The 8,133-nt window shown below is 43.3% G+C and overlaps 1 protein-coding gene across 1 annotated transcript in view; it reads left to right on the top strand.

Moving 5' to 3' along the window:
- Window positions 1-8,082: 8,082 nt before the first annotated feature.
- The window catches only part of slc4a11 (solute carrier family 4 member 11), a 227,040-nt gene continuing 226,989 nt past the window's right edge, over window positions 8,083-8,133 (top strand). The window contains exon 1 of the mRNA XM_080751219.1: window positions 8,083-8,133. This exon is cut by the window's right edge and continues 152 nt beyond it. The gene's annotated coding sequence lies outside the window, so the exon portion shown is untranslated.

Here is an 8,133-nt window from a genome sequence, read left to right as displayed (position 1 = left end):
ATGTTTTTTTTTGGTCGGCTTTATTTATCATGTGATATGCAGATAGAAACGAACCTTTTAATAATATCATGAGCAAATATCATGAGACCCCCCCCCCCCCTCTCCCTCCCAAGAAGTGATGCCCCCACAGTCATCCACAGGATTGAGCTTACTTCAACCTTTCAGAAAGGATCTTGCAATTTGTCTTTGAGTATAAATCAAAGTACAGAGTTTCTGTCACCTCATTGAGCCAAAGCGTGACTGTGGGCACCTCCTTTCTTTTTCCATTCTTTTTTTTTTTTTTTTTTTTTTTTTGCTAGTGATAAGACCATATGACAGCAGACGCTGTTGAGTTACTTGAAGTTTTCTCATATCTTCCCAGGATCAAGTGGCTTCATTTCCAGCGAATGAAACTTGCTGCTTGGTGTGAACAGATGGTGTGAACTGTAGGCCTACTGGGAGGCTGTAGTGGCTCAGGGGTAGAGTGGCCGTCATTAGAACACAGGCTCCTCCAGAGTTATTGACGAAGAGTCCTTGAGCAAGACTCTGAACCCCTAGTTGCTCCCAGTGAGTAGGTTGGTGCCTTGCATTCGTTTCCTCCGCCATCGTTGTATGAATGTGTGTGTGAATGGGTGAATGTAATGCACAATCTCTGTAAAGGTGCCTTGGATAAAGGCGCTATATAAATGCACCATTTACCTTTACCATTTACCTGTAATGGAAGTGTGCTTACAATGCACAGCAGCTCACGTACAGTATAGAACAGCCCCACTGCACAGGAGAGGACACAGTCCTGCTTATCATCCAGGCTTACGCAATACTGACCTTTTAATGCAACATTTACATAGAGTACATACAGTATACATGAAGTACATACTGTATACTCTTTCTGTGTAGACTCCCAGTTTTAATGCAACATTTACATAGAGTACATATTGTCGTTGTCGGGTGGAAACCTTGTATGTCCAAAACCGTTCGTTTTGTATTTATCATTTTAAAAATGATTTTAAAAAAGTGAAAATAGCAGACCCACAAGCACACAACGCCTCTTGTGCGTCTGTCTTGTATGATGAAGCAGGGCTTTAATTTATGAGGAAAAAAAACACACACATTTATGATTTGAAACTTGGAGGTTTCTGCCCGACAGTGACGATATACATGAATTACATAATTATACTCTCTCTTTATGCGTAGAATAGACTCCCAGTTGCTTTTACTTGATTTAATGTACAGTATTGTTTGTGTGTCTTCCTAGGAAGATTCTGTAGGCTAAATACACCCTGAAAGTCCTGATATTTCTGCATTGTTTTTTAACTCATTGAGTGCCACCCCTTTCACCACTAGAGGGCGCCCAGTGGCCATAGAAAATCCCATAGAGATATGCTGGTATATGCAGAAGCCCTGCAGCCATGACTTGCCTGAACACTTTCCTTTGTGCATGTACAGGAAGAGGTTGAAGTTAGCTTGAAGTTAGCTATTGGCTACCAAGCATTTTAGAAGCCTTATTTTCGTCAACTTAGCCATGATTAAACCTTGCACACCTCATGCATGGGAAAAAAACAGAGAAGAATGAGCTCTAAAAAATCCAATGCAATCCTGGATTGCATTGAAGTGGATTTGTGCAGTTTGTTCACAGCTTTCAAACAAAAAAATCCGATTGGAAATCCGTTCAGGCATTCTTGAGATAATCGCCATTATGTTTTACATGTTATGTAAACAAACATGGCTGCCCTGTATGTTAGATGGGGTTGTATGGGGGTGGAACATGCAAAATCGCGATTGAAATCATGTTCACTAGATTTGATGGGGTCCAAAAAATTAAAAAAAAAAAAAATTTTTTTTTTTTTTTTTTTTTTTTATATCCCGAACATGTTCGGGATAGGCACTCTGGTATGCGATAATATATCCCGAACTAATTCGGGATAGGCACTCAATGAGTTAACAGGGTAACTTTTTTTTTTTTTTTTTGGATGAAAATATCTGTTCTGGAAAAGATGTGTAACTTGTAAACATGTATGAAAATGGATTGTTATTTAACCTTGTGAGCAACCCCTCCCCAACATGCATATAGTCACTGTCGGGCACAAACCATCTCCAAGTTTCAAATGTGTACGTTTTTTCATAAAGTAAAGCCCTGCTTCCTCATACAAGACTGTCACACAAAACTAGTGAAAATAACTGATCTACAGTACAAGCTCACAACGTCTCTTATCACAAGGCGTTGTGTGCTTGTAGATCGTCTATTTTCACTATTTTAAATCTTTTTATTTTTTATTTTTTATAAATACAAACGGTTTTGGACATACAAGGTTTGCACCCGACAACAACGATATGCATTTCTGCCTGTTGTTGCTCGCACAGTATACAGTGTGTAGCGGTGGTTTAGCATGTTTAGTCCATTGACCACAACTCACGTTATACTCCAAAATACTGGGAACCATTTTCCAGAGCATATGTTGGTTTGTTTGATTTCCAAGGGAAACCATTGGATTCAGTTCATTTCATATGGTATGAAAATAAACTTGTGGAGTTTAGATGTGCACATTGCAGCCACAGACATAAAAAGGTAGACGCCTCTTCCGGCTCTCTGGTACCCGTCTCGCATTGATAGGCATTTTTGATCGACAGGCTTGGAATTCTTCTGTGTGCGTAACAGACACGGAAGGTCGGTAGGCAAATCACAGGCAGGTTTGAATGGAAAAGTCCCAGAAAAGACGCGTTGCAGTGACGTCAATACGTGCGCATCACGCGTCTCTGACGCATTCACGTTGCCTAGAGACGCATTCACGTCAGTGTCCTTGGGTCCCACGGACGCATTGCCTCCATTGGAGTCCACGTTAAAATAATTTACCACGTCGCGAAAAAAAGAATATTTTAAAAAGTCCACAGACGCCACCATTGTTCATGGGTGAAGGCATGCTACTTTACCCTACGTTAACACAAATGAAATCCGCGTAGAAAGTCTTAAAACAGACGATAGAACTAACAACGATGGTCACAGAATTCAATGGGTGCCTTAGTTTTAGCGTAGCACCGGGCCGCTCTCTGACCATAGTGGCACAGCGTGTTAGGTGATACACCAAGAAGGGTTCCCCCACCGAACGTGGGTTTGGCTTGTCGAGCCTGTTATCGGGTAAGCGTCATGTCATGGGCTGCTATAACGGCCGGGAGGTACAATGCGTCATCGATAGTTGTGTGCTTTGGAAGTGCATGCGTGCCGCGGAACAACGGTGGAACGCAAAAAAGTTTGGTTACCTTTTTGAAAAGACAAGGGGAGAGCTAAATACAATGGGCTATATGCAGCACGGTTGTTACATCATGCTCGGGAGGGAACACTTCGACAATGCAGACGGAGCCAGGCACTTGTCCACAGTGCATCACATAAGACCCAAGTGCAATCAATAACTTTGCACGTCTGCGACTAGCTCTGGTCCATAGCGTTAAGCCCTTTGCACACAGGCGCGTTTAACCGCACGGATAAAACGGACAATATAATTTTTTGAAAAGAAAACAATGATTCTCTATGACCTCATGCACACCGGCTCCGAATTAGCCGTGCGACGAGTGGCTGCCGCCGTGCGTTTTTTTCTCGATCGAACCCAGTTCGATTCGTGCGTCTTGTCGCATGCGGTAAAAAACTCATCACTCCTTTTATGACTCCTTTTGGGATCCGCAGCGGCGATTCCGCACAGCATTGCACACCAAATCCAATGCGTTTTATTCATGCCGCAAACGAAAAAAACGCAACTGTCCTGTGTGCAAAGGGCTTTAGTGGAGTTCTCCTCCACTCAACGCTATGGACCAGAGCTAGTCTGAGACGAGTTGAAACAACTCCAACGCGGGCTGTTGAAGCAGCGCGACAACAGCTCTCTTCCACCCAAAGTATGTGGTGCTTGAAAATATGAATGATTCCATCGATAATAATCCGTTTGGGACACTCAAAATCACTGCCATAGAGTTATAATGTATCGCTCTGTGCGAATGAATCCGTAGCGTTGCCAGCGCGAGTTCTTCTCAGTCTACCGAAAATAGCAGATGTACAAGATCACAACGCGGTGCGAGCAGACACGGTTTGAGCTTGTTGATTGGGTATTTTTTTGTTGCGTGACACCGTCGTACTATGCATTATAAATTACACTGTTAAAGAGACGGTACACATTTAGTTTCTTCAAATATTTTCCAAAAATAAAAAGGTTGACTTGCCTTCTGTTAAAGATACTGTATTTGAAGGCCCTGGTCAAATGTATTTAATGGAAAAAATATAAAAAAAAAAAAAAAAGGAGAGACATGGAAATGTTAGCCCATAGTTTATAGTATAGTTTTACAGTAGGCTATTATTATTAATTCATGAATAGTACTGTAATTATATATATATATATATATATATATATATATATATTAGTGTCTCATCATGTCTTTCCACAAAATAACAGAAAAAAGCTCAATAGTGGATTAGTGGGCTCGATAAAAGCCCGGCTCGATAAGCAACATCGATAAGGTGCTCATTATCAATAAAAATTAACGAGCTCCATCCCTAGTGCTTCTTCATCTCAAGGTACTATCATAGTTTAATTGTTTCATTCGTTTGTGTATGTATTTTGTAAGATAAACAATGTAAATAACCATATAATAACCAATTCAAGTTAAATGCTGCACTTTGTCAAAAATTACATGACGCGTTGAATTTTTGTGGGACCCATAAAATATCCCTGGGACTCATCCGAAAGACCCTTCTTGGGTCCCGGGACTCATTACATTAAAAACCTATTAACATCACTGGCGTTGTGATTGGCCAGTAGTTTTTTTTTTTGAGTGGCAGCTGGTGGCAGCCGGCCCTCGACACTTCCGCTTTTCTGCCTATCAAGTTGAACGGGTCGCTCCAATCAACTGCAGCGGTGGACGAGGTATCTAGCTTTTTATATCTGTGATTGCAGCTACATACTGTATAGCCATGGACACCAAGAGCCCTATCTTAGCTCAAAGTTGCTAAACCCACTATTTGGAGATCTAGCTTTGCGCAAGGGATGTTTCCGTGCAAAAGTTAGAATGTTGGGACCAAACAATTAATACAAAATAACTATAACCTCCAGATTAGATTAGGGGTCATAAAAATAACATTCTGATGTATGGGTGAAATAATACATCAACATTTATGGGGAAAATATATATTTGGATGTCTCTCATCTTTCAATTCTGTAAAGTCCACCTTTACTTCTGCTATATTGATGATGTCGAATGATAATGATAATAGTTTATCGTTAGACTGGTCTTAATTTCTTCTTTCATCACAGTAGCAATTTATTGCCAACAAATCTAGCCCTAGGGCGAGAAGCGACCTCGCCCTAAGGGCGGCCATATATGGAGCGTGACATGAGGTGTGACTGACTGACTGACTGACTGACTGACTGACATGAGGCGGAGGTTTTCATACTAACTTCTCCCTGCTGTCGCAATAAGACACTCATGGCATTTATCTTTGTGAGATTTAAATACATTTACCAGGTGCGTCCAAACTTAGGGTGGGGAAGCGTCGCGGCTGCGCCGGCTGCTCACAGTACTGTATTCTGTTTGAAATTATTAATTAGTTATGTCATGCAGGTGCTGGGCATGTGCAGGTCTATAAATCAGAGCAAACTATCTCCATCCCATGCCCTTGCTTTTCCTCCCTTTTCCTCCCAATTTAGTCGTTTTTGCCATATTAATTCCTCGCCCACACACGTTTCTGTGTGTTGTCGCTGGCTCACCTGCCATTGAGGTGCCCCCACCGGGAGGACGTAGAGCCCTCGTCCTACTTCTCCTGCCCAACGCTCTCTGCTGACAGGTGCCTCCCGAGCCCATAGGAGCATGTGCAGTGACAAATGTCACCTTCCCCGACCGGCTTCCCTCCCTCTGACTTATTGTGCTCGTATACTCTCAAGAACCGCTGTGGATGAGCTAGTACTTTACCACTGTGCCACCCGAGCACCCAGGTAGATGATTTATTTGTACATGCCAATTTGAACGTGACTTGCTTGTGATAGGCAATCAAACACACAAAATATAGCTGTATGTTTATATTTGTGTCTGGCAAAGCCTTGCATGGGACAGTGGCATATTTCTCTTTGTGTAAATTACAATGAAATTAGATGCTGTTTTCTTGGCTTTCAACATTAACTGCATCACCACCAGGCTTTCCACAGCGGAAAGGCTGGTTTCTATATTCTGTTCAGTGCCCAGGTCTAGCCTGCTTTCTCTAATCTGTAATTTGCACTGTAAACATGATTGCTATATTGGGATCAATTAGCATTGCTGATCCGGTCTGGGGGGGAAACGGTGTGTGCATGATCTGTTGGCAAATTAGCTGATACAGTAGACAGACTTTTGATCGGATCAGAGAGTACTGGGCAGTAAATGGAAACCATGCTGGTGATGCAAGTAACATGAACACACACACGCATGAGAACTGTTTCCGTATCCGCTCTAGCCATGCCTCTTCAAACTGCAATGTGATCCCAGTCTACATTAACTCTTTAACTGACAGATTTAAAACATCGTCTATAGCTGACCTTGCCAGCTATTCAATGTTTGATTCTTTTTAAATATTGCTGCTATTTTTTTAATCTGTTATATTGTTAGTGTGAGTGTGAAGCAACACCTTGCTTCACACTCACACAGTTCACTCCTGTGATTTGCCAGTACAACCGTCTGTGCTCTGTATGCCATTTAAACACACGGCTATCTGTGAACCGCCGCGCTCATTGATGATGACACCCACCACCCAAGCAAATGCCTGTTGATCTTTGCCAGACCACAATGAGTGAAGCAACATTTGTGGGCTGGCTTTGTGATGCTGCTGTTCTGCTGTGTTCTGTTTAGAGGTCATATTCTATATCCGTATTGGCTGGTTAAATATTAAGAGTAGCGCATTCATGTTGAGATTTCCCAAATCAATCAGAATCCACTTTCATGGCTAGATTTAAACTTAGCTAAAATAGCTGATCTACAAGCTCATTGTTCTGCCAATCCACTGGAGATCTATTTTCTTGCCAATGGCAGGACATGTGAAGCTTTGAAATGGCACATCTGTAGGTCCATGATATAATGGCATGTCGGTCACGTGGATGGTTCTGTAAAAAACGCGGAGCCGACCGACCCTTGGGTTCTCAGCGATACTTGCACTAAGGACCAGAAGAAGTTGTTCCAGTACTTATAGATTATAAGATGAAGACAATATTTGGACTTTTATCTGAGTCCAAATCCACATCTGTTGTGGACTATAACATAAGAATCTGGTACTTTTCCTGAGCCTTCCCTGTGCTCCATCCCTTTTTAGCTTTCCTGCTGTTCGTCACAATGTAAATGCAAAAGAAATGTACTGTACATTGCAATTTAGATATTTCCTTTCAGTCTGCATTGTAATGCTGTGTCTCAGTTTCATCCTCGGCCAAACCTTTGTCTACGAATGATGACACAAAATTGTGTCTGTGGTCTCGACGGTCGGACCGCCAACTTGCTCTATCCCTGTCCGAGCCGACCAAAGTTGGTGTAACACAAGCCAGAATGAGAGCACCGGAGCGCAGCTATGCAAAACTGTGGTCACGGTGCGAGGGAGGCTATCCCACAACCAGACTGAAAACGCCACACTTTCATCAGTTAGACGAAACACAGGCTCTTGTGTCACAGAGGGAGGTAACTGGCTCGGATCCATAGGGCTTTTTTTTTTTGGCCCGCGAATGAGAACGGCCCATGATGCGTTGATTCGGGGGCTTCGCCATGTTTGGATAGGTAGGAGGAGGGGAAGGAAGGAGGTGTGTCCTATCCTAACGCGAGGCTTTTGCCTCGCCGCGCGCCAGCCTATCACGGCGCCGGTCGCCGGTGGGTTGGGTTGTTAACAGCCAGGCGGGGAGAGCATAAGTAGAAGTCTTTAGGACCCAGCAGAGCAGCTCGTGTGGAGTAGGATCTCGGGGCTGAGTCACTGCATGTGTCTGAGGAGCAGCGGGCAGGCAGTCAGTCAGACACACACAGCAGCCAGAGCAGAGCAGAGCAGAGCGCAAACGGAGACGCACGGAGCAAGAGGTGATCTCACACTCCACACAGCTCCAGGATAACACAGGAGCGGGATGGGTTGACTCCAGGAGCGGGGAGAGGAGTGTGCGGGGAGAGAGAGATAGACAG

Source organism: Nannobrachium achirus, assembly GCF_963921795.1.
Source record: "Nannobrachium achirus genome assembly, chromosome: 20".
Taxonomy (NCBI): Eukaryota; Metazoa; Chordata; class Actinopteri; order Myctophiformes; family Myctophidae; genus Nannobrachium; species Nannobrachium achirus.
This window is presented reverse-complemented; position numbering and strand designations above follow the sequence as displayed.